This window comes from Schistocerca americana, chromosome X, assembly GCF_021461395.2.
Source record: "Schistocerca americana isolate TAMUIC-IGC-003095 chromosome X, iqSchAmer2.1, whole genome shotgun sequence".
NCBI classification, from domain to species: Eukaryota; Metazoa; Arthropoda; class Insecta; order Orthoptera; family Acrididae; genus Schistocerca; species Schistocerca americana.
Genome location: NC_060130.1, coordinates 282,632,858 through 282,658,408, shown reverse-complemented (window position 1 = coordinate 282,658,408; position 25,551 = coordinate 282,632,858).

Below are 25,551 nucleotides of genomic sequence, written 5' to 3'. Positions count from 1 at the left end.
GGCGCAGGCGTGTAGGCGCAGCGTATCCCCAGACAGGAGCTGCGTACGTCGTTAGGGGTCGAATAAGTGTCATGTACATGGACCTCGACACCCTTCTGTTCAGTGTGCTACGCCTGTTGAGCATAGGGTAGAGCTGTTCGGTTGGTAATGTGTTGTATGTGGTCCCCCCAGAGTAATTTCCGGTCCAGCCAGACAACGAGGTATTTGAGTTTCTCACGGAAACGTATTGGGCGTGCATGTAGAGTTATTGGTCTACAGTGTCGGTGTTTGCGCAGTTGCTTCGGTCTTCTAGTGAAAAGAACGGCTTCGCACTTGTCGACGTTTACTCTAACACGCCATTTCTCCAACCGAGGCTCAGCCACTCTGAGTGCAGTCTGTAAGCGTGACGTAATCTTTGATGGTTTCCATTCTTGCGCGAGGATGGCTGTGTCATCCGCGTAGATTGCCATCGTTGTGTTGTGTGTGGTTGGGAGATCGTTTATACGGAGACCTGGCAGTGAACAAAAGCACGATGAGTCGGGCGAGGAGTCTGTCATCATCGCAACAAGGTCGGGCAAACCTGTCCGATCTCCCATGTGACGGCCGGCCGTAAACAGCTGCGACTCTTGCAGTGTTGGAACGTACGGACACTCTCATCCTAGGTGATCGAGGAATCACAGGCAAACATCTCGCTGCTCAACTGAGCGTCTCTGTTGGCAGTGCTGAGACACTCACCCACTAGCTGGGGAACTCAAAAGTGTGTGCTCGCTGGATTCCTCACCGTCTAACAGAAGACCATAAAGAGCAATGAAGCACCATTCGTGTGGAACTGCTTGCGCGTTACGAGGCTGATCGTGACAATTTTTTGTCGAACTTCATCACAGGTAATGAAATATGGATTCATCACTTAGAACCAGAAACAAAACGATAAGCCATGGAGTAGCACTTCACCACCTCTTCTCCGAAGAAAAAGTCCAAAGTCGCAAACTCAGGCGGCAAAGTCATAGTGCCGGTCTTCTGGGCCTCTGAAGGGGTTATTCTGTTTGATGTCCTCTCTCTTTGTGCAACAATCAACTCTGAAATGTCTTTTGCTACTCTTACAAAATTGGAGAAACGAATTCAGCGTGTTCGTCGGCACAAAATTGAAACGAACTTCTCCTTGTCCACGACAACGCAACGCCTCGTACGTCTTCGCACCCGAGATGAACTCACAAAACTTCATTGGATTGTTCTTCCTCATCCACCGTACAGCCCAGGCGTCAAACCTTCCAAGTTTCATCCGGTTTTCCCAATGAAGTATGCACTCTGCCGGAAGCAGCGTGTGGAAGATGTGGAGGTTATTGATGCAGAAAGACGTTGGCTCCGACGTCGACCAGTAGAGTGGTACTATGTGGGCATACAGGCCTTCCCAGTAGGGTGGCGTAAGGCCGTCGCCTCGAACAGAGGTTATGTTAAAAAATGGGGCGTTTTAGCCAAAATAGTGGGGAATAATAAGGCGTATTGGAATCCTGAATAAAATCAACCTGCTTTCATGAAAAAAAAATGTGTTGCATTACTTATTAAACGTCCCTTGGAAAATACTACGACCCTACAGAAATGCAGCATTTTGGGAATTAAGAAGTAACGATGAAATTTGTCAGAACAGAAAACATATCTGAAACTATAAGGACGAGGACATTACTATCTTTTTGACGTATTTACACAGTGGATGACGACTGACTCACCAAACAGATATCCAAATAATTTAGGTAAAGAAATAAACAATTACCTGGAGTCAAGATAGGGATGGGAGAAACCGGTCGCCGCGCGGGATTAGCCGAGCGGTTTCAGGCGCTGCAGTCATGGACTGTGCAGCTGGTCCCGGCGGAGGTTCGAGTCCTCCCTCGGGCATGGGTGAGTGTGTTTGTCCTTAGGATGATTTAGGTTAAGTAGTGTGTAAGCTTAGGGACTGATGACCTCAGGAGTTAAGTCCCATAAGATTTCACACACAATTCAACATTTTTGAGAAACCGGTCGGTTAAAACCGATACGGTTATTTTAGTTCTAAATAACCGGTAATTTCGGTATTTGTTTGGTCTCGGTTATAACGGAGTAAAAAACTGAAATATCAGCTGTAGCAGCAGTGCTAAAATTTTTCATTTCCAAATAAACCTTTTTTTTTTTTAAAAAAAAGGAGTAATTTTTATTTGTAAATTTTACATCGGTTTGAAATATTGCGTTCCTATAGACAATGATAAAAGCGAAAAAATGGTTCAAATGGCTCTGAGCACTATGGCACTTAACATCTGAGGTCATCAGTCCCGTAGAAGTTAGAACTACTAAAACCTAACTAACCCAAGGACATCACACACATCCATGCCTGAGGCAGGATTCGAACCTGCGACCGTAGCGGTCGCGCGGTTCCAAACTGAAGCGCCTAGAACCGCTCGGTCAGAGCGGCCGGCGAGAAAAGCGAATAGTGCTATTTTAATAACAACGCCGACAGAAACGAGCAACAAACACATGGCATAAGAATTGATACAGCGTCACTGAGACAGTAATGTCCCTGTTGCCGTGTATCGTGGCTTAAAGTACGCGTGTACGCGCTGTGTACGAAGACTTACCCCCACCTGGTCTATACGGTAGTTTCTTGCTGTCGCCGCCGGAAATCCATTGTATTGCACAATGGCACCATCCCTAGTCTGGAAACATTTTTACGAAGTGACTTTGCAGTGAAGTACAATGCTTCACTTGCTGTAAAAAATTAAAGATTTGAGTTCCATTTGTACGAAATAGTGAAAGATGAAGGAGATTATGATAACAGTAATAAATAAAAAACTTAACAACAACGCATTAATAGTATAAAATAAAAATAGAAAGCACCTGATCTGTTGCTGTCTCTACATAATATGGCTTTATCTGCTTGTAGCCCTTGACACGGACAAATTAACGAGAGAAACAGAGTTCTTCGACCTCAGGTTTCACTCTTTAGCACTGACTATTCGTAATGAGCAAATAGTGGTAAGATCCCTGATTACAACATGATTTTTGAGCAGAGTTTCAAAAAATTAGAATCATTAGGAGAATGCTTGTGATTTTTTGTAGTATTCAAACACTTATCACTTTTCGAGAAAAACAACGAAAAGTTGACGGAGAAGTTTTCTTTGTATTTGCCTATTTAGTTTAATATTTCGATTCTATATGCCTTGAAACTGAGAGAATCAAAATTTTTCAATCTTTTTTTCATTTTATACTTTTATTACAGGAAATAATAGAAATAAAAGAACCAAAAAAAGGATATACCCGAAAACCGTTTGTTTCAGCGATAACCGCCATTCAAGAGGTTCAGAAAGACTGGGAAAAGAATAACATAAGAGAAGAAGAAGTATTGGACAGGGAAATTTTTAGAGAAAAAGCTCTGAAATGGAAGGATTGCAAGCAGTAGGGGAAAGAAAATTGGAACAAAGTGGTCTGAAGACAGGAAAAAAGACCAGTGAAGGAAAGAACGACAAAGGACTGAGAACTGATATTGGAAATTGATCCCTAGAAGACTTTAGTGCAACAAAAAATTTGTTTTATTGCAGGCAAATACATAAAATTATTTAATATACTCACCATCATAATTTGTTTACGTCAGAGCTTAGTCACCGGTTTAGCATAACTTCCAAGACTGAGATTCATAGAACCGTGACAAATGAAAAGCATTTGTCCAAAAATTTTAAAAGGAAATGTGGCGCGCAGTTGATTTAAGGACTATAACAACAAAGTCAAACAACTTTGACGTCACAGTTTACTCAATATAAATTCGCAGTGTGTGCTCACCATTAGTTGTGTTTCACATTTTCACTTAGCACTGGAACGTAGGTCAGATATGGCTATTCGAACGTATACATGCTGATTCTTCTTTCGTTTCCGCCTGCGTTTGGGAAATCAGTCTTTATGTTACTTTTTCCTGCTGAAGGGTTTTTCCCTCGCTGTCTTGCCTCACACGCCTTCCTATGCTTCGCCGTTCCTACCTGTGCACTCACGGGACGAGTCAGATTTGTTTCACAGCAGATATGGCCAGCCTGTGACTGGGTGAACCAGCCTGTCAGGTCACAAGCCAGGCCCTCATACACGCAACTGCAAAGTACCTTGTCTTAAACATATTCTCTCATTTCTAGAATTCTTTGCCGTTTTCGAGTCTCTTAACGTAAGTACAAAATGGTTCAAATGGCTCTGAGCACTATGGGACTTAACATCTATGGTCATCAGTCCCCTAGAACTTAGAACTACTTAAACCTAACTAACCTAAGGACATCACACAACACCCAGCCATCACGAGGCAGAGAAAATCCCAGACCCCGCCGGGAATCGAACCCGGGAACCCGGGCGTGGGAAGCGAGAACGCTACCGTACGACCACGAGATGCGGGCTAACGTAAGTACACATCTGTATACGAAATCGAACGATTGTCTATAGACACTGTAGATGATGATGATGCTTGGATTGTGGGGCGCTCAACTGCGCGGTTATCAGCGCCCGTACAGATTCCCAACCTTTTCTCAATCCAATCTTGCCACTTGCATGAATGATGATGAAATGATCAAGACAACAAAACACCCAGTCATCTCGAGGCAGGTGATAGACACTGTAGAAGGACCGTCTGTAGACATGTAGCTAGACAGTTTATATACACAGTCTGGATACTTTGTCTCGTCTACACACTTGAATGCCTTGTTCCTCAACATTTGCTAAATATGGCTGACTTCGTTGGGATAGCGGCTTATGCAGTGATAATAATGGAGAATGAAACAAAAAACAAATCGAAAGAGGAGACGTTATTGGGAACGCGAAGTCTTTGCGGGAGGGGGTGGAGGGGGGAGGCTGTAATTTACTTTTACTTCGAAAATAGAAGACAGCATGCTTTTTTCTTCACTATCACTCATTAATAGTTTTTGGAAAGGTCTCTGATATCCAACTTCATCTTGTTGCGATTTTTATGTTCGGAATTACTAATTTCCCACAGATACGACGCCACGTGTAAATCTTAATTCAGCTGCAACACTTTCTCCGTTGGCCTCACCTTGATAAGTGACTTAACGACAGTAAAAATCATCATCATCTCCTTCCAAAGATTAGGTGTTGTAGTCACCTTTTTCGGTCTAAATCACACACTCATCCTTCTCTTACGAGGTCTGTCTAGTTCTGTCTTTCCAGTCGTCCGATAATTCATTATCTTTTTTGGTAGCCTGTTTTCTGTCATTGTCGCTAACTAAAACGATTTTAAATCTGATCTTATTGTTTCATTCCTTATTTTATCCATTTTATTACAGCCTCTTACGTATCTGATGAACTTCATCTCTGTTGCCTGCATACATGATTTTTTTTTTTTTTGTTACTGTTCATGATTCGGAACCATATACGAGATTAGGTACTACCATATCTTTATAGAATTTCACTTGTATTTCTTTTCTTGTTTTTCTTCCCAGAGTTCTTCCAGTTGCTCCGCAGACAGCTTGATTTTTAGTAACCTTTTTCTCAATGTCTTTATCATAGTTAAAACTAGTATCACATCATAGATAATTGAAGTGGAATAGTTGGTCTAAATTTTTTTCATTTATTATTATTTTAGATCTGATTGGATTCTTTTATTTTGAAACCTTTATCTTCGTCTTATTTGCAGTTATAGCTAAGTTGTAATACATCGCGTTTTGGCTCAGTCTGTACGCTGCTCTTTGTAAATTTTCTTCTGGTGATTATACGGTCACCAGCGTTTAAGAGAATATTTAATGGCATGCTAGATCCTCAGAAAATCCTAATAAAAATCAAAAATAATAAAAAGCCAAAGAAGCATTTTCCATGGCGCAAAGAGGATATGCCTATCAACACGTCCACGCTAGGAGTTGTTGCACAAAACTGTCTAAGAATTGTCTCATGTCTCCCATTTCAAACGGGAGTCAAAAGTTCCGCAATGTTTTTGTAAAAGCGTCTCTATAGACAAGATATGTCTCTAAACTGTCTATACACAAAAACGCTCGATTGCCTGTAGACGCCTTCTAGATACAAAAATCGCTCGGCTTTGTCTACTAGTGCGTACAAGGACTTAAGCTTTCACGTTACTTTATTACCGAAAGTTAGCAGACAAATGTGTAATTTTATGTACCGGTATGAAAAAACAAAAACGCTCCTTGGATCCGCACCTGTAACTACCACAGTGTTGAATGCCCGTAATGGCCACAGTGTTGAATGCTTGATAAAGAGCAAAACTTTCTAAGTGCAATGAAAGGGCGGTAGTAGTACACTACTGGCCATTAAAATTGCTACACCACGAAGATGACGTGCTACAGACGCGAAATTTAGCCCACAGGAAGAAGATGCTATGATGTGCAAATGATCAGTTTTTCAGAGCATTCACACAAGGTTGGAGCCGGTGGCGAAACCTACAACGTGCTGACACGAGGAAAGTTTCCAACCGATTTCTCATACACAAACAGCAGTTGACCGGCGTTGCCTTGTGAAATGTTGTTGTGATGCCTCGTATAAGGTGGAGAAACGGGTACCATCACGTTTCCGACTTTAATAAAAGTCGAATTGTAGCCTATCGCGACTGCGGTTTACAGTATCGCGACATTGCTGCTCGCGTTGGTCGAGATCCAAAGACTGTTAGCAGAATATGGAATCTGTGCGTTCAGGAGGGTAATACGGAACGCAGTGCTGGATCCCAACGGCCTCGTATCACTAGCAGTCGAGATGACAGGCATCTTATCCGCATGGCTGTAACGGATCGTGCAGCCACGTCTCGATCCCTGAGTCAACAGATGGGGACGTTTGCAGGTCAGCAACCATCTGCACGAACAGTTCGACGACGTTTGCAGCAGCACGGACTATCAGCTCGGAGACCATGGCTGCGGTTACCCTTGACGCTGCATCACAGACAGGAGCGCCTGCGATGGTGTTCTCAACGACGAACCTGGGTGCACGAATGGCAAAACGTCATTTTTTCGGATGAATCCAGGTTCTGTTGACAGCATCATGATGGTCGCATCCGTGTTTGGCGACATCGCGGTGAACGCACATTGGAAGCGTGTATTCGTCATCGCCATACTGGCGTATCACCCGGCGTAACGGTATGGGGTGCCATTGGTTACACGTCTCGGTCACCTCTTGTTCGCACTGACGGCACTTTGAACAGTGGACGTTACATTTCAGATGTGTTACGACCCGTGGCTCTACCCTTCATTCGATCCCTGCGAAACCCTACATTTCAGCAGGATAATGCACGACCGCATGTTGCAGGTCCTGTACGGGCCTTTCTGGATACAGAAAATGTTCTACTGCTGCCCTGGCCAGCACATTCTCCAGATCTCTCACCAATTGAAAACGTCTGTTTAATGGTGGCCGAGCAACTGGCTCGTCACAATACGCCAGCCACCACTCCTGATGAACTGTGGTATCGCGTTGAAGCTGCATGGGCAGCTTTACCTCTACACGCCATCCAATCTCTGTTTGACTCAATGCCCAGTCGCATCAAGGCCGTTATTACGGCCAGAGGTGGTTGTTCTGCGTACTGATTTCTCGGGATCTATGCACCCGAATTACGTGAAAATGTAATCACATGTCAGTTCTAGTATAATATATTTGTCTAATGAATATCCGTTTATTATCTGCATTTCTTCGTGGTGTAGCAATTTTAATGGCCAGTAGTGTAGTTGATGGATACTTTGTGACCTTTACAGTACCACATTCTAGGAATCGGAAAACTCCGGACGAAATACGTTGACGTAAAAGAAGACTAAGTCGAAAAATAAGCTCATTTTGAAAATTTTTAAAAAAAAAACATCGTCTTGCCTTTCAAGCAGAACGATAAATTACCAGCTTGCCCACGTGCGAATTCTACACTATCTTGAGTGAAAGCTTATCAGTGCTACAGAGCACAGTTCATGAGGAAAGATAATGAACAGCGTAAATCAAAACTATCCAACCTGCACTCCTGTGTTAAAGGTAGATGAGAGGAGCTACAGTACCACGCAAAAAATGGCGAAAACACGTATTTAAAGTCTGTGGTAGCCATAAAACATAGTCCTAAGTTATAGTAAATGCTTTCTCCGAAATTTATTGTGAATAATTAGTTCATAAGACCACACGAAGCATAAATGGTCGCGGTAACGATTTACACCTCATAACGATATGAGGTGTAAATATTCGTATGGAGTGTAGCCGTGTATGGAAGTGAAACATGGACGATAAATAGTTTGGACAAGAAGAGAATAGAAGCTTTTGAAAATGTGGTGCTACAGAAGAATGCTGATGGGTAGATCACATAACTAATGAGGAAGTATTGAATAGGATTGGGGAGAAGAGAAGTTTGTGGCACAACTTGACCAGAAGAAGGGATCGGTTGGTAGGACATGTTCTGAGGCATCAAGGGATCACCAATTTAGTATTGGAGGGCAGCGTGGAGGGTAAAAATCGTAGAGGGAGACCAAGAGATGAATACGCTAAGCAGATTCAGAAGGATGTAGGTTGCAGTAGGTACTGGGAGATGAAAAAGCTTGCACAGGATAGAGTAGCATGGAGAGCTGCATCAAACCAGTCTCAGGACTGAAGACCACAACAACAACAACAACGATAAACAGTCCTGAGCAGATAGTGAGCGTCGTAACGGATACAGGAATTAGTGACCACAAGATTGTTGCAGCGTGGTTGAAAACGTAATATTCAACCCTACAGAAAATAAACGCAAAATATATCATTAAAATAAAAAACAAATAAAAATTCTTTTGTCGCCTTCCTAAGAGACAATCTCCTTTCTCTCCATACTAACTACGTAAGTGTCCACCAGATTTGGCACAAATAGTGTTGACGTCAAATAGCGAGTTTTACATCAAATAAATTAATACAGGAAGGAACAGTTCCTCAATGGTACACAAAACAGGTTATAACACTGTTGTAGGAGCATCGAAAAAAAGCATGTCAAATTTAAAAGAAAGCTAAATCCCCAAGATTGGCGATGTTTTACAGATACTTCAAATTTAGCGCGAGCTTCAATACGAGATGCTTTTAACAGCAAACACAACGAAAGTCTGTCTCGGAATCTGACAGAAAATTCAGAGATTCTGGTCGTATGTAAGGAACACCAGCGGCCAGATAAAATCAATTCCTTTACTGCGCGATAGCAGTGGTAATATTACCGATGACAGTGCTACCGAAGCGGGATTACTAAACACGGTTTTTCCAAAATCCATCGCCACAGAAGATGCAGTAGACATTCTAAAATTCAAATCAAGAACAGCTGCGAACATGGGTAATTTTGAAGTGGAGATCCTCGGTGTAGCAAAGAAAAGTAAGTCACTTAATAGTGGCAGATCTTCTGAGCCAGACTGTATACCAGTTAGGTTACTTTCAGAGTGTGCTGATGAAGTAGCTCCGTTTTTAGCCATCATATACAACGAATCACTCGACGAAAGATCCTTACCTAAATACTGGAAAATTACCCAGGTCACACCAACAATCAAGAAAAAAATATTCCACGTTATAGACCCATAACATTGACATCGATCTAGTAGGTTTTTCGAAGATATACTGCGTTCCAACACTATGAAATACCTCGAAGAAAACGATCTATTAACACATAACCACCATGGATTCAGAAAGTATCGTTCTGGTATAACGCAATTGGCTCTTTAATCAGACAAAGTAGCGAGCGCTATCTACCGGGGATCTCAGGTTGATTCCATATTTGTAGCTTCTCAGAACATTTTCGACACCATTACTCACAAGCGGCTCGTAATAAAATAGTGAGGCTATAGAGTATCGTGTCAACCGTGAAACTGAAATCGCGATTTCCTGCCAGCGAGGTGTCAGTTCATAGTAATTGGCGAGAATTCATTCAGTAAAAATGAAGTTATATCTGTAGGCCCTCGCCGAAGTATTATGGGACTTACGCTGTTCTTAATCTTTACAAACGGTTTATGAGATAATCTGAGCATCTCTCTTAGATTCTTTGGTGATGATGCTGTCGTTTACTGTATAGTAAACTCGTCAGAAGATGAAAATGAATTACAAAATGATTTAGACAAGATTGCTGAGATATCTGCATGGTGCGAAAAGTGGCAACAGACCTTGAACAATAAAAAAAGTACGAGTTTCTCCACACGATTACTAAAAAATCCGTTAAATTTTGGTTACACGATAAACCACACACATTTAAAATTTGTCGACTCAGTTAAATTCCTCGGGCTTACAATTACCGCAAACTTAAATTAGAACCGTCACATAGAAAATGTTGTGAGGAAGGCGAACCAAAGACTACGACTTATCGGCAGAACACTTAGAACATGCAACAAATCTGCGAAACTGAGAGCTTACAATACGTTTGTTTGTCCTCTATGTGAAGTATTACTGCGTGGCATGGGATCCTTATCAGATAGAACTGACGGAGGATATCAAAAAAGTTCAAAAAAGGGTGGCTAGTTTGGTATTTTTGCGAAATTGGGGAGAGGGTGTCACGGATATGATACTCAAGTTGGGGTGGCAATCACTGCTGCGTTTTCCGTTGCGGCGAGATCTTTCTGCGAAATTATAATCATCAACTTTCTCTTCCGAATGCCAAAATATTCTAGTGATTCTCACATACGTACTGAGAAAATAGTATCTTGGTAAAATAAAAAAATAACAGGCTGCACTGATAGATTTAGGTGTTAATTTTACCAAGTGCTACGCGAGAGTGGAACGGTAGAGAAATTGTCTGAAAGTGTTTCTATGAGTGAGCCATCTGCCAAACACGTTAGTGCCAATTGCAGAGTAATCATGTAGATGTAGCTGTAGGCGTAGAAAAGTTCATCGACAAATTTCGGATCAATTATTAGAAAGTTTGAAGAAAGATCCTTGACTGTGCCCATTTTTTTCTGCTTCGTAAAATGACTTTGACCTCCGTATGTGCGTTATATAAATGAAAATTGGCAATTTATATCGTAATTTACAGACCTCGGTAGCTTGACGTCCCTTCCCGTAATTAGCAACAGCATTTAGCCTCTCATATGACAAAATTATATTTATTTATCTCTTATTACCAGTCGAAAACGTCGGCAATCGAAATTAAAAAACAAAGTTGCAACTTTTCATTTAGAAACTCTGGAATTTCTAATATCAAACTAAATATAATTTTATGCCATAATTGTAGCTCGTAGTTTCCATTTTAGTGTTGTGAAGTTCTTATGCTGTAGTGTGGAAATCCAATGTCGACGCATCAGATGATCATACAAAACGGCATACCTTTGTAAATTTTATATAGATCTTATATTTTCCTTTTCCTTGGCGCAGTGATTCTACTGTCATATTTATCGAACCACTCTACCTTTTCTCTATACAAGATAATCAAATCTCTAATGTAGACGTGCAGACAGTCTGGCCATCCGAAACTTGGCATCTCCGGGAAATTTGACTGGTCGGGGGAAATGCATATTGTGTACACTGCCGCCACTGTGGAGACCTCAGTGTACGTATACAGAAATGGGGAAGAGGGCACCTCCACTGTCAGTTGCCGGGCGCCGCGTATTCTTCTGGGGGGGACAGTGCGTCGATTACCGATATGAAGGGGGTCTTAGGCATCCTCCTCCTTTTGTTGGTAAGTTATATGTTAACATTGTAAATTGATAGCTATATATTTCTGTTCGGGGGTAGGTAACCTAATGCCTTGTAATGCTATAGGGAAGTTTTTCTGGTTATCGTTAACTGACAATGTAATGAGTACCGACACACTTGTTTTCAGTGGTTTGTGTGCCCCACACTTTAATTGAAGGAAAGAAAATTGATGCCTTAGCCGTGATAATCCCCTTTTTAGCACGAAGTATTAAACGGAAATTGAAACAAAAACGAATTAAAATATGGGGATAAGTATGCGTAATAATGCCAGATCAGTGTTATAAAAACTGAGCCGCTGAAAGTATCTGCAGTTCCTCAGTTTGATTCAGCTAATTTTATGAAACGAGAATACGGCAGGCCCAAACAAATTTTAGTAAAGAAAATGCCGAGTGATGGAATGGAAAAATATCGTGGAACTATTCTTAATACTAAATATGTATTACCGATAAAGGATTCTTTCCGGTAATCATGATGAATTAGTGGTTTTATTCGACATATCTGAAAAAACTTATTTATTTTCAGTGAGAATTAATAAAATGGAAACCCTGGGATTTTATACGCGTGAATAAGTTTGAAGTAATCATATCAATAGTCATTTTGGAACTAGAATAGAATTTGCTCGACTTTAAGAAGGTGCTTGAATTCTAACTGCGGAAACTTTGGACGCTATGATTACCCATAATGGTTTAATTTCTGAAAAAAAAGTAGAAAAATCCCTTCTACAGCGCAGCAGTCAATCCACTAATTAGATAAACTTTCAAATACGTCTTCAGATTCAGGCATTGAGCAATTTTCTGATAGTCTCTGATGCATTAAAACATAGTCAAAATATTGTCCCTTACTCCCATGTGTCTAGGGCAGAAATCCGTCATAGTTCTCGCCAAGCTAGCTGGAATCTGACTTGCCGTTACTTGCTTTCCACATCTAGTGTGAGTGATAGAGTGCAGATGTCGATTGCGTTGCGGAATAAGGTGGCTTGGGAGGGAGATTGAAACTTGGTCGTTTCATGAGTTCTACACTACTTTAATAGAACCTTAGAGATCCGTCTGTTTTGTCACCTGGTACTTCGTGGATTTTTTTGTTAACGTTGTTGCCATACCGTTTATGGCGCTGTCTTTTTTTCTCTCTCCAGTGTTTAGTTTAGCTGAGAAATCACTCGGCTCTGCTAGTTAGTGAATTTGTTTCTGTGGTTAAGTGACCATCCGCTACCCGTTTACACATCATTTTCCTGGTAACTGCGGCAGTCTAAATATCAAAAGTGACAAATTCCTCTTACATAAGGTTCAAACCTTAGTCGATTATCGGACGTTCTAACATATCGTTTTTCACCTCTGAAACTGATTTGGTAGTGTAAAGTTACACCATGGTTACGGATGTTTCACTGTAGGTATCTGTATAACGGATTAGGCAAGTCATCTTAGTCGGAGGGAGATAGGCATATCATAATTGGAACCATGTTTAGTTAAGAACTAGTGCTAAAACCAGCCCTAGGCTTCGGGAAAGAATGCTTGAAAAGTTATAATGCAAATAATGAAATACTCAATAGCAGTGTTTATGAACTATGCAGCAGTATGCAAGGTTTGGAAAAGTTTGTTCCAGCAGTGATTGCTTATGCTTAGTTGCACGAAAGTGTTCATAATGATTTCCCTTTGTGGTGTTAATCACTTCCGGCTAACGGCTTCCTGAACGAAGCAACGGCAGATATCCTCCACGTAATTGATGAACCGCGCTTTTGTCCCTGTAGACTTAAAGATATCACTCTATTCCTCTCATTTCTCCAACGGTTGTGAGATGGTGCATGGTGTTTTAATATCTACCTATTCGGTGCAGCACGTTCTTGGATACTTTATGGTCTCCCCTTTACTGATATTGCTCTCATTTCTCTCAAAATAATGGTTATATTGAAATGCTTTTAGCTTCAGTTTCTAGCAAAGTGGTGGGCGGTTGATTCTCTCAGGTTTAATAAACCTGCTACGTCAAAATTTGCTTACCTCAATTGTCGACTGACGCGTCGTGCTGTCGCTTTCTAAAGTCCTTTGCCCTACCTATGACAGCTATTCTTAAAGATCTGAGAAATAGTTGTTGAATCTGTCGAGTTAATAGACCTGTCCATTCGTTTATAGAATGAAATGTACTACAGTTTCGAGTGTGAACTCGAACAAACCATGTTCTCGTTGAGAGTATGGAATAGTATATGTGCGAACATGAAACTTTCAACCTTCCTCCACCCAGTTACATACGCAATGTTTCTGTTGGCCTGTAATAAAAATATTTTTGTATCATCCTACATCATTTGAGTTTCGTGAACGTAGGAGTGGAATTGCCACAAGGATTATCAGATATCGCGTCGGAAGCACATTAAACTGACGAATTCTTAGCATCAATGACAGGAGCGAACAAGTCACCAGTGTTGAACTACTTCAGCCTCTTAGTTTTGAGCAGCAGTAACCTCTGAAGAAATTACATCTGATTCCTGTGGTGCAAATTCTGGTGTCTCGGAAGCAACTTTGACGAACTTTAATGTAGTCCCTACATTTATTCTGATACTCGACACCTTAGCTTTCTTCTATCGATGTGATGGTCCACTTTCCTCAACCTTCCCGTGGTTAGATGAACTAAAACATTCAACCATGATAGAAATAAAAATCGCAAATCTGTTGCAAGTTTCGTGAATGTGGTAATGTTGTCGAGTGATTAATTTGGACACGCTCGATTTTCTCCAGTAAGTTAACAGAATTCATGGTTTTCATTGTTCGGCCCATAAACTCGATGAGGAGACCCCTGTGGATGTGACACGTGGAAAAGATATAATTGACGCAAGAGTTAATGATTAGGTGATGAACAGAAGTCCACATATCGCCAGTGAAGAGATAAGATGTGGAACAAGTAACTCTTTAACTTTCGTATAAATAAATACTGAAGTTGTTAGACTTTGTAAAACAAACCCTTGATTACTGCATTTAAAATGTGCAGATGCTGAATGTGTTTTCATAAACCACGTGTCAGTGAAATGCATAAACAGCTTCTCTTGAACGGTGTCGTTAACAACTTCCTAAGACTGCTGGTAGGTTATTGAAATTGTTCATAACTGATATTTTGGACCTAAGTACCTTTAGTCTTCCTAAACGTGGTAGTCGGAGATCAGTAGGAGAGTGGTATATTTAAAAGTTCTGTATGGAATATGTACTGAGAAGCAGTGGTTAGTACATCTGCTTCCTTAACGTTAACTGGGGTGTGGCTGCAGGATGCCACAACAGCCTCAAGCCTAATGCAGAGTTCCTCGCCTGGCAATGAATGAAACGTCCCACATTAAGCGAGTGGCAGTCAACGTGTTAATAGGCTTCTGCAGGGAAGTAGTAAATCCACGCTATAATTAATTTACCTCGATTAGCCAGAAATAGGAAACTTGAAACCTATATCTGGAAAGATGTATTGCAAATAAGTTCTGTAGAGCCTTAGGTTCTAAAGTCTGGATTTCTGAAATGAAAATGAGCACATTTTACATATACATAATTAAAAATTTGCTGTTGCCGTCATATACCATTCACTTTATATTTGGTCAAACCATGCTGAAAAGAATTTGACAATTTGGAATCAAATAGTATCGACAAAAGATTAACTACTTGGTCTTGGTCTCTACAGTAGCGGTGCTGCTGCAAATGCAAACTGTAAAAGTGACATCTGAAAACTGGCTAAAATGTCAACGCGTATGTTACAGATGCTAACAGCTCGCTCCACGCCGTCTGATGACCCGCACCGGAAAACAACGGGAACTTCTTTCACGGCCACGCTATCCATCACTTTAGAAAAAACGTACGCCTCGATCTGTAGTACTGCGACCACCACCAAATCGGCGGATTTGTCGTCTGCTTCTCTTGCTACCGCAGACGCATCAGCTGCCGCTGCTGGAGAACATTCATTCAGGTCAGTACTTGCAACCGCTTCGGTTAATCTCCGTTGTCGTGAAGCAGAAATGAGTTTGAGTTTAAAAATTTACAAATGAAACTAGGTATCTACGCCCAATCCACAAACGACTGCGTAGCACGTGGCACTTTACCTGTACCCGTTGTTAGGGCAACTTCTCGTTCCATTATCATATGATGCGCGGAAAACTCATCTTGTCCTAAATATCCCTACGGGAGCGATACGTAGAGGGTTGTATTATATGCCCAGCTTAATCACTTATGGGCAGAACGTGCATTCTATACCTACAGTGCCGAATTTGCAATAGTGATGACCCATTCTCAGAACCTTTGACAGAGACCTGAATTTTTGAATAGTATAATTTCACTCTCTTTTTTTTTTTATGATTGCTGAACCAGAATCATTGTGTAAAAATTGGTTAAATTTTAAAATCCACTTTCGATCCTCTAAGTAAATCATAAGTAGAAATGTTTTGGTGGTACAGCAGCCGCAGTATACTAAGAAGGAAATAGTGTAAAATTATATATACGTATCTGTGATAGTTCCCGAGATAATGGGTCAGATGTTGCGTCAATTTCAGGAAATAAACTTTAAAAGTTCTATTTGACATTAACTCAAATGTAGATGTATGCCACCTTTAGAAACAGCAAGGCCCATGATCAGCATTAACTGGATCATGCTCTTGATCATTCTGCAAACATAAAAGCTTCTTTCCCTGACTCTCGCTACGTGTTATTTCCTCATCTGCACGCTGGGCTTTCATGATCCCAAGTCGGTCAATTTGCTGGAAGGCTTGCATTGTTCGCTCTTGGAGTGATGCCAAGCTGCTCCAGTACTCTTTCTTCCCTTATTACCATCACTAAACGTTATCACAGTCACAAACATCCAAGCATAGGTTTCATTCTTTCATTTTTTGTATGCGAGCCCAAATGACATTCACACTCATTCAGGTTTTGAGTTCAACCATGGACATTTGGAAAAGTTAGGATGAGCTAACTCTGTTTTAGTTTCATAGCATTCCATCACTGAAGATGGTATGCTATTTTCGTGCCTAAATTGTTTCTCTGGACTTGCTGCCTGAGCTTTGCGATACTTGCACCAGGGGAGCAAAGACCATTTAGAGATGTATCAGTGGATAATTTGCAGAAGAATCTAGCCCACACTGTTCTCATCCCCTGTCTGTCATGTGTATTTTCTCATTGCCATTCTATAATATTGCTAGAGTTCATACTTTTTTAGCCGGCCAGAGTGGCCGAGCCGTTCTAGGCGGTATAGTCTGGAACCGCGTGACCGCTGCGGTCGCAGGTTCGAATCCTGCCTTGGGCATGGAAGTGTGTAATGTCCTTAGATTTACGTAGTTCTAAGTCTAGGGGACTGATGACCTCAGATGTTAAGTCCCATAGTGCTCAGCCATTTGAAGCCAGTTCATACTTTCTTCTCAAAGTCTTAGTTTACTATTTAGTCCCTCCACAAAATGCACATGAAATTTCAGTTTACACACTGCATCCAACCACTTAACACGAGTATTATCACGAATTAAAGGGATATAGTTGAAAACCAGTCATCTAAATAGAATAGTTCTGGAGATACTTAAGAAAGTCCGTGCTGAATGACTGGATTTTTAGTTGGACTATTAACTTTGAAAAAATAAACTACACTTCCAATTGGAATTAATCAACAAATGATGCGTCAAATTATTCAGGAGAGATCAAATATTATATAGAGATAGTAATTGGAAAATGCCACTTTGACCTATTCCACCAAATGTACTCACCTTAAAATTGGTTCTTCAAATTTTAGGTTTTCTCGGGTTACTTCGAGGCTGTCTTGAAGTGTCTGCCATTAGTTACCCTCTGTGACGCTCTCTGATGGGTCACATGGGGGTTGGTTCGAGAACCTTGGCACACAAGCGATGGCTAGTGCTGCTACCCTCTTCCTCCACCACAACCGCCCTTGCCTCGTATATTTACATAAGTCTGTATCCATTACTGACTTTGATATGTAAAAGTTTTGCAATCTGGCGCACCCTTTGTTTGGCGCCCTCAAGGTAGCTGCTTGTGTCGCCTGGACCTTTAATTGGCCCTGTTCAGTATCACCCGTTAATCCTGTTCGGGCCGGGTACAGTATAGGTCACAAGAGTACTTCGAACTTAATGGACGTAATGGAAGGTCTACAAGAACGCTGAACTTTACCAGCAGAGTTCTGAACGTATTTAAAAAACACGGAGGTATATACACTACGGGCCATTAAAATTGCTACACCAAGAAATACAGATGATAAACGGGTATTCATTGGACAAATATATTATACTAGAACTGACATGTGACTAAAGTTTCACACAATTGGGGTGCATAGATCCTGAGAAATCAGTACCCAGAACAACCACCTCTGAACGTAATAACGACCTTGATACGCCTGGGCATTGAGTCACAGCTTGGATGGCGTGTACAGGTACAGCTGCCCATGCACTGGTCATAAAGAGTAGTGACTGACGTATTGTGACGAGCCAGTTTCTCGGCCACTATTGACCATAAGTTTTCAGTTCGTGAGAGATTTGGAGAATGTGCTGGCCAGGGCAGCAGTCCAACATTTTCTGTAGCCAGAAAGTCCCGTACAGCATCATCAGCATGCGGTCGTGCATTATCCTGCTGAAATGTAGGGTTTCGCAGGGATCGAATGAAGGGTAGAGCAACGGGTCGTGACACATCTGAAATGTAACACCCACTGTTCAAAGTGCTGTGAATGCGAACAAGAGGTGACAGAGACGTGTAACCAATGGCACCCCATACCATCACGCCGGGTGATACGCCAGTATGGCGATGACAAATACACGCTTCCAATGTGCGTTCACCACGATGTCGCCAAACACGGATGCGACCATCATGATGCTGTCAACAGAACCTGGATTCATCCGAAAAAATGACGTTTTGCCATTCGTGCACCCAGGTTCGTCGTTGAGTACACCATCGCAGGCGCTCCTGTCTGTGTTGCAGCATCAAGAGTAACCGCAGCCATGGTCTCAGGGCTGATAGTCCGTGCTGCTGCAAACGTCGTCGAACTGTTTGTGCAGATGGTTGCTGACTTGCAAACGTCCCCATCTGTTGACTCAGGGATCGAGACGTGGCTGCACGATCCGTTACAGCCATGCGGATAAGATGCCGGTCATCTCGTCTGCTAGTAATGAGACACCGTTGGGATCCAGCACGGCGTTCTGTATTACCGTCCTGAACCCACCGATTCCATATTCTGCTAAGTCATTGGATCTCGACCAACGCGAGCAGCAATGTCGCGATACTATTAACCGCAATCGCGATAGGCTACAATCCGACCTTTATCATAGTCGGAAACGTGATGGTACGCATTTCTCCTTCTTACACGAGGCATCACAACGTTTCACCAGGCAACGCCGGTCAACTGCTGTTTGTGTATGAGAAATCGGTTGGAAACTTTCCTCACATCTTCTTTCTGTCGGTTAAATTTCGCGTCTGTAGCACGTCATCTTCGTGTTGAAGCAGTTTTAATGGCCAGTAGTGTAGAACGAAACCTGGCACTCATTCGTTCCTAAATAAGTAAAATTAAACTTACGAGGAGCAATTAGTGTACAGGGCAGGAAAGTTTGCGGAACTAGAATAGTTAGCTTCAGCTCAACGAGCGTTAGCCTGATGTACCTGTAATCGAGAGCTATGGTGCGGCTATTTGATTTTTCCCACAATAATATTTTACGAAGTATGCTTCAGAAATAAGGCTTCTACTGTTAAATCTGCTTCACACATTTTATAACAAGAAATCTGAAAACAGCAAAATCTTTCACAAATTTTATCAATACAGTACTGGTCTCGTGGCACATCAGGTGCATATCTCGACAAGAAATAAGATAGTGATTGAACCTCTATGTATCAAAGGCATACCAGGCCAATAAGCGACTAACAGTTACGGCTTTGGTATTACTGTGATCTATAAGGTTTCAATCACTATCATTTCTGTGTGAGGTGTCTAGGAGCCACGAAAACGATATTGCATTAAGAGAGTTGGTTAGATAGAACTGTTTTCAGTTAGTACTATGAAATGTACTACCATAGCTGTGGCTGTCCCGAAGATTGTTTGTGCATACAACAGATCTAAAGCCGTATAAAAACTAGATTGTTCAGAAAGCGTGTTCTACACCCCCTTATATTAAGATAGAGCGCTAGGAAGGTCTTTCAGTAACAGAAAAATGTGCCATTACAACGGTGAGCTAAGATATAAAACAGAAAGATATGAAACGCGGAAGTCACGAAATCTCCGTTAAATCTTTGTAGACGGTGTGAATAAGAAAAGTGTGGCAGTCTTTTGTGATAGCATCCTCAAATCTAAGTGGTAAAACTACCATAGCTAACCGTAGACTGCAGCAATTTCCCTAGTAGCTTAGGTCGGTTAAGCTTGTACCTGAATTACCGTTACGTAGTGTGTCCCATACCTATTGGGCGTTACCTTAAAACGATAGCTTTCTTTATATATGTGATAAGTCGCTTTAGATTCTCCCAAAATAGAAGGCAGATAATAGTCCAAAACTGGATGTGGATATACAAAGGGCCAGCTAACCTACAGAATTTTTATTCTACTCAGTGATAATTGTCATAAACAGTATTTATAGCAAAACTGAAATTGTCAATGCTTAATTCAGCTTTCATTCGCAAATTGTTTTGTAACGTGAAACAGGGAATGTAGTAAAACAGGAAAAGATATAGATTTGTCACAGCACTAGAGGAAGAGAGGTGTTTAACGTCCCGTCAACAACGAGGTCATTAGAGACGGAACAGCTCGGATTTGGGAAGGAAACCGGCCGTGCTCTTTCAAAGGAACCATCCCGACATTTTCCTGTAACGATTTAGGGAAATCACGTAAAACATCCATCAGGATGGCCGGAAACGGGTTTGAACCGTCGCCCTTCAGAATGAGAGTTCAGTGTGCTAACCACTGCGCCTTCTTGCCCTGTCATAGCACTAAAAACGACCTTTCAACGGAAAGGTAACATTTTACAAAACGCAAAATATATCAAACATCGCTACAGTACCTCGTCGAACGTACATGTATGGACAATTCTATAACTCATAACTTTCGCATTTAGCAACAGGAAACTGTTGCCTTTGGTAACAATGAATGTTCTGTTGAGCACAAAATAGCTAGGTATGTTTGTGAATGTCAACTGTACTTACCTCAAATAATTGCTTTTTTACATAAAAGCACATGTTAACCAATCAATTTGTATTAATTACAAAATGCTATTTATATTGTGTAAGGATACGAAACACACAATCTACTAACTGAATAGGGTGCAGTCGTAATTGTGTAGAACAAAAACAAAAAACCGCCGGCCTTCATCTTTTCTGACATTCATTTTTATGTCGTTACCAGTACCACCTATAATTTTACAATTAGTCGTTCGTGTAGTGTACCAAAACTACTGAATGCGGTTTCGGTAGACAGCAACTCTAAAAGTATCTGTAAAAGTAAGATCAAGGCAGATATCGGAGCGTAGTATTGTATGGACCATTCTTTCCAGTAAAAATCTATAGTTCTACTATAGCTGCATGGAGGAAAAAATACTTACGTCCGGTATGCTAGATGATAGGGGCTGTGCCTATTGCATACACACAGTGTTAGCATTTAATCGGAAACTGGAAGCTTTCGGCGTAGATCACGCTTCGGCTGCCCTGCCCTGGCGTAGACGTTTGTGGTATGAAGACGCAAATGCTGTGGCACCCATTGTGCCTCCAGCTCACCCTGGAACAGCTGAATTCACAGCGCCTTCAGGTGCGCAGCAGTGACGTAGTTGGATTTGGAGGGATACAAAAGTAGAGCAACTACGTGAAATAATCGTAGGAAAAGCAAATACTAGATTCACTGAAGAGCTGGCGGTCATTGCTTAAATATGACACCTACACGCACCGACAGACCAAATGGACGTGTGGGCGCTTCGGGCAAACGACACTCTTTCCTTGTCGGAATGTCAGTCGGGTAGGGCCACCAGTCGAACCACCACCACCACCACTCGACCCAAGAAATCGTCTAGAGTATTGCACTGTCTTGCCAACCACCAAAGAGTTTCTGGAGAAATTTAAAAACTGTAGACGTTCGTGAAACACGTCGTGCGAGTAGTGTAGTAGTAGATGCAAGATTTGGAGCACTTGTCTCTTTTGTCGAATCTGTAATGGTTTCATGTCACACAGACCAGAAATATATGCAAGGAAATAATAAGCAACCAGTTGCATAAAAGAAATTTCTATACTGCTTCCGGCACTTAGTGCCCTTCTACAGGAGGCTCTCGTGTGCTTTGACAGCTTTTCAGTGTATTGTCCTTCCACAAGCACATCTTTTTGAAAACTTGATTCTGAGGCGGACTTTGTGCAGCGATGTGATTGATCCATAATCCATCGCTGCACCTAGCACCTACTTCACCTGAATGATTGCCAAAAAACGGAATAGGTGCTTGTAAAAGACAATAAAATGGGAACAATTTGACACTGAAAAGTTGTGAACATCAAAGCACACGAAAGGCTTCTGAAGGGCACAGTGCGCGAAACAGGTAAAGAAATAACTTTTATGCAGCTGCTTATTTAGTTATGTAAGAATAGTTGCTGAGATAGAGATATATCTCAGAGAGAGAGAGAGAGAGAGAGAGAGAGAGAGAGAGAGACGGGGATGTTTGGCACAAGCACCATTTCATTGTGCTTTCGGTCGTAGCTCATGACTGATGGTCAACAATCTAGTTGTAATATAGGGACCCATTTGCAAAAGTTATAAAATTTCTTAGCTTTGAGATAGTTTAACGATGTTGCTGGAAGCAGGGAAACGAATGTCGTTCCATATATCGCCGCTTTAAATAGGTCGAGCATAAGCGCACAAACTTCAGCAAGGCTTCCACTATCAGCGTCAACAAAATTCATTTCTATTGTTACTTAGTTGTTCTCCATCACTAAATAGCTGTCCGCAGAGCAAGTGCGTAGAAACCTCAAAACGTCGGCTAATGCTCCTATAAACACGTATAGTTTCGTCTTGCTCCTAGTCTGTGACGTCACCACAGCATCAGCCTAAAACTTGATTTAGATCACGTGACCAGATCTTGGTATTTGATTTTTTAAATTTAACTACATAAAAATAAGATTTTGTGAGAATACTGACCGTAAATGATATTCTGATGTTACAATAAATCAGAATAACACTAAGAACCATATCTTTAACGTAGGCAAATAGCCTTTCCTGGGGGTAAAACGGCATTGAATTTGAGGTCCTGTAATTTCTACCAGTGGCTAGGAACCGTAAGATAGCAACGAGCCTCTCGTCGCAGCTTACAGCCTCATAACTACTCTTTTCTCGTAAAGAATAGTTATTCAGCAGCTCCTAGTCATCTTCCATCCATTCCAAGACACGAAAATAGGCTCCCAATTCCTGCGTAAGGGTGAACCTTTCTTCGCATTAGCCACGTCTTTGCCTACTTTCCTCTCGGCCTTTTTCTCCCGTTCCCTCTGAAACACCCTCAGCTAACACGTTTCTTGTGTGGAACCGAAATGATATGATGAACATAATTAGTGAACTTAAGGGGCTTTGTACGAATTGAAACTTCGATCTTAATCTATGGGATTTCCCCTTTACAGTGGTGTTTAATACAGCGTACTGCCTCGTCTAGTTTATTCAGTCATTTAAAAAAAACTCTGTATGGGGGTGACCATTTTACAAGAATGTGAACATTTGAAGGTGAGATTCATCAGTGATTTATATGGGGATTCAAAACCTAAGAAGAATGGAGAAAATATGACCATGAGACAACGTTAAGCACGGGAACGTCTTGAGAAATTTATTCAGAAACCAGATAGACCTTTCGCTGTCTTCGGTCGTGGAGGTCTTGAAAGACAATGTCAGATCAAAGACTGCTGAGTGTCAACAAGAATCCTCCCGTCTCTAAACAGCATAATCTGGGCCACAATTCTCAATTCAGTGTTCGTCAATTAGCAGATTGCATTTTGGTATCTTTGGAGTGGCGATCTTCAATGAAGGAAATGCAAAATGTGAAGTCCTGAAAAGACAGCTACAATTCGTTGGTGGTTTCACAGTGAACGAAGTGTTAAATTTCGTTAGTTTGGCAATCGGTTACTACAGACGTTCAAACAAGGGAAATAAGACGCAGACGAGGAGGAAGACATTCCAAGGCGAGATGGAAGTGAATGCAGATAACCCATCTTACAGAGCTGCAATGCATTAACTTCAATGGCTGTTCCCTAAAAGTTTGGTCATTAGAACAAAATGTACCATTTCTCTGCTTCGTCTTCCCAGAACAGACATATGGCCAAATTTGAAGCAAGTCGAAAATTTCGCTTCGGCTGGATGTTACTTTTGGAGCGTATCTCCAAATGAGACTACGGAAACGTTCGTTCACATTAACTAAGACCTACCAAACAACACTACAGCAAATAGTTTACACAGATATGAGTGAATAGAACGTGAGCGCGGAACCGGTTCTCAAACGCCGTGGCGTGCCGTGCACCCTAATCTTCAAACGCTCACACTAATCCGAACTTTTTGGAGCTGGCGCATAATATTTTGGGAAATAATTAACTATATATACCATCTAATTCCGTAATAGAAAATGGCTTTCCGACCATCATCCTGTCGTTTCCCCTTAAGAGAAACAACATGACGGCGCAGTAATCGGAGTGCAGTCGGTCGGGACGTGTAGGCTGCCACCAAATAAATTGGTTGGGCGCTAGATAAAGTTGTACGCGTAAGGGCCTAGAATCCTAGTTCGACCGATACTTAGGTATTGATGCTCGGTCGAGTCTGACCTCAGGTGGATGTTAACGCAGTCCGTTCTTTCCTGCATAATTGGCTCCTGATAGGGTGACGATGGCATGCAATGCCCTCCACCAGACACCATGCGACTTGCAGAACGCATATGTAAAGGTCTGTCAGGTTTTCGAAAGTGACAGATGATAGATCATTAGTGTTCAGAAACCTGTCTTGCAAAACAGTGCGGAGGTGAAATGTGTGAAATGTCCTTTTGGTGTTAAGTTCCGTAGTAGCCGGCAATTGCACCCATTTAGCTTTAAAAGAATTAATGGGCTATTGGTATGGCCTTTTGAAGACGGCAGCCCAGGACGTTAATTTTACGATGAGTGGCCTGATGGCAGAATCTGTCTTCAAAATAGGATTTTCGCGAAACCTGCAATTGCTGTAAAGACATAAATATTTAGGTAAATTAGAGGGGCAATGTGAATGTGGAAACATTAGTTCCAAATTATATGTTATGACAGAAGTCTTGGAAAATTATAAAATTCTTTGTTGAAATACGTGGCTCTCTGCTTTGCTTGTTTAAACAAAAAGCAGGTGCACAAAGATTTGCTTTCGGAATAGCCTGCGTCTGTGCTCTGAAACAGTAGCCAATTCTTCGTAATCAAATTAGGCCTGAAGCTTTCCACACTGAAGTTTCCGGAAACCGTTCATTGTTCACGGGAGCGGTAATGCTTTGTTAGAGGACACAGTAATCAGCTGTCTGCAGCTTTGATGTTTTTCTGCGGTTGGTGCTAACCCTACCTCCGAAGTACGAATCCAGGAAAATAAAGCCTGTGCGGTGTCAAGTGCTACTTTAACCAGTTCAGTAGTTTGAGCACGTAGTACAGTCCCTGTATCCTCAGTGATTTCGTTTCATCGCCTGAGGATGGTCTCGGTATCCTGTTAAAAGTTCCAAATCTGACACACAGCGAGTCAGCTAAACATTCCTGTAGGTGGAAATAATAGCTAAATTAAAATAACAAGCAACCTTTTGTTAGACAATTATTCGTTCGCTTGGAGCGCGAATTGGATCTGGGTATGCTTTACTGTAGTCTCAAACTACGGTTGTACGCGTTGTCGGAAGCGAGTGGCTCCTTGAATCGACTGAAGGTATCTCTGTGACAACTTCTGTTAGACCTAGCTCTTTGTAACTATAGTCCTTTACTGTTTTCCAAAACAATAATGCAGAAGTGAAATTAGTTTATTACTGCAGTTTAATATTACATGCAGTTTAATGCG